This window comes from Mandrillus leucophaeus, unplaced genomic scaffold (genome assembly GCF_000951045.1).
Source record: "Mandrillus leucophaeus isolate KB7577 unplaced genomic scaffold, Mleu.le_1.0 Scaffold108, whole genome shotgun sequence".
NCBI lineage: Eukaryota > Metazoa > Chordata > Mammalia > Primates > Cercopithecidae > Mandrillus > Mandrillus leucophaeus.
Genome location: NW_012098987.1, coordinates 3,271,801 through 3,274,484, shown reverse-complemented (window position 1 = coordinate 3,274,484; position 2,684 = coordinate 3,271,801). Strand labels below are relative to the sequence as shown.

The 2,684-nt window shown below is 32.9% G+C and overlaps 1 protein-coding gene across 1 annotated transcript in view; it reads right to left on the bottom strand.

Moving 5' to 3' along the window:
* Window positions 1–2,684, bottom strand: part of UNC13C (unc-13 homolog C (C. elegans)) — a 690,296-nt gene that overhangs the window by 150,298 nt on the left and 537,314 nt on the right. The gene's annotated exons all lie outside the window — the stretch shown is intronic.

Below are 2,684 nucleotides of genomic sequence, written 5' to 3'. Positions count from 1 at the left end.
AGTTGTAGAGCAGAGAGAGAGAGAGAGAGAAGGAGAGAGGGAGACAGGTAGGGAGGGAGGGAGGGGAACATAAAGACATGTACTCACATAGAAACAAGAGTAATAAACTAATACTTCTAGGCCAAATTCCCAAACAAAATCTTAGTCAAGATGATATTTTGCTTTAGCTCTCTCCAAATTCATTTCACTCTTTTCACCATTCAGTATAAGCTCTCCCCTAACCTCTCTCTTCAGATGTCTAGTATCCCTGTGCTCTTTAAGAGAAAACATTTACCTGATAAACTCAGGTACAAATTTAACACAACACTACCCTGAAACCCAGACCAATGGAGACATTTTCTTTGGGACTGATGAATTTAGAAGATTCAACTTATCATAAATATAGACTCATCATTAAATAGCTCTTGGGCTCCTCTATCACTTGGGATCTTACACTTGGCGCTGGCACAGAACAAGCCAGAGTACTAAGCATTTCCTCTTGTGAGTAACACCACCTGCTCTTATGATTAATGTCCTCTAAGACCCAGGGAAACATTTTGGACCATTTTGCCTCCTGTGTCCTAGAAACAAAAGGTGACAGTGTCCAAATGCTACCAAGGTTTGCAGGTTGTACCACTGCTGACAACAGGAAGATACTGCTTTAGAGTGTGGGGAGAAATTTGTGCTCTGGAAGCACTTAGGTAGGAGAAGGGGCAAACTAATTAATTTGCTAAATTCTTCCTTTGGATAGCAGAAATGCAGTAGATTATTGCATAATCAAGCATCATTAACAAGCACCCATTGCTTACTTTCCTTTGGTTCCACTGTATGCATCTGAAGATAATCATAAATCTCTGCAGTAGCGTTAATTTAAAAAAGTGCACATAATGGTCGAGAACTATGTTAAATATTAAATAATTCATATGATGTTTAAATTTGTATATGTAAATTTCTATATTAATATACATGAAGCCTGATACTTCTTTGCCAACTAGATGGCCATTTAATGTTAAAATTGTCAATAGTTTTATTTTATTTTTAATATCTAGATACATGAGGCTTAACTAAATTTTAACTGTATTCAAATGATTTACCATAGAAGTTTATATCTAATATTTATAATTTGTATTTTGTTTTCATTTAAATAAATATTTTGAGTACTTTAGAAAAAACTTTCTGAAAACTATAAACTGTATCTGAGAACACAGATAGAAATCATTTTGTTTTAATTTTTGTATTTGAAAGTTTAAATTGAACCTTTGTATAAATTGTAGACTTAAACATATATTTTGAATACAGCAACCTTTTATTTTTTAATCCTTTAAATATTAACAAGGTGTGTAAACTATGATTTGGTAGAAAAAGAAAATACATAGGTAGAATTTAGAAAAAGTAAAGGCTGAAAAGAAAAAAGAGAGAAAACATTTCAAAGTGAAGGTGTGCTTTAATTTTAAAAAGAGAAAATAGTGAAAACAAGCAGATATCATGTGACTTAGGAAAGGCATTGTTTGGCACCACATTAAGCCAAATGTAAAATATTTGAAAATTTTTATTATAAGAACAAATTAGTGATTTTGCTAAAATAAAGGTGAGAAAGTATATTTTCTGAAAAAAATATACTGATTTATGCATACATTTACGTAAAAACAAAAATATTACCAATCTAAGCATAACACTCAAATATGCATATTGATAATTACATTTTAACTTTTGCATTTTTCCAGCTTTTAGCATCTTCAAATATAACTGCTATTACATACAATTTTTATCATGTTGATATGAAGGGTTTTCTTTTAGGTAGGAAGTTAGGATATGTTTTATTTAACAGTTTATTAGTTAGATTTATAAAATATAACTATTTAGGTCTATGGTATGTGGACCCTCATCGATGCTCTTGCCTCTGCAAATGTTAGGAAGGAGCCTGAATTAATGTGTTATTTTTTCCAAGAGTATTTGCACTTGAACAGATGCTAAAGAAAAAGGCAACTCAGTTTCATTAACTACCAAAAAATGTTTACTGGGTGTGTATCTTGCTCTAGGTTGCATGTAAGGCATTGGAAATATAAATATGGACACATTGATCTGAAGTGGATAGAGCTTACGGAGGAAAGGGTGATATGTTCACTTTCAATTCAATACAATATGGCAAGTACCATGATTTTCTACAGGTACAGGATGTTGTGGTCTCTTGGAGGAGATGAATTTAGCTCTCTGCTTTGTGCTTTAAGTGAACAAGTTAATAATGAAATGATCTGCTGATAGTGGTATTTAGTGGGAGAGAGGAATTTATGTCAAAAGAAACATTACATAAAACAAGACATTTTTCCTTATTTAAATGGGATACTATTTAAGATGTGTGCATATCTGTGAAATTATGTAACTACATTTCCAATGAAAACCCTGAGCTTTTTCCTTTCTCTCTACTCATGTTTTTAAATATTTTGGCGGTAAGTTTGAGTGAATGTTGAATTTATGCCATGCCATTAAAAAAAAAAAGTTTCCCAATCCCTGTCCCTTGCAATGCAGTAAGCTCTATACTTTGGAAAGCAGGTAAAAGCCAGCAGTAGGCCGCATTCTGGTCAGTTTTTCAGACAAGAACTTCAGGTTATTTGCTTAACCCATCTGTACTTCAATTCTCCACAACTGTAGAAGTTGTTTCTTCCTCCTTATTTGACTGCTCTGCTCAGAACTTACAGATCTCCTCC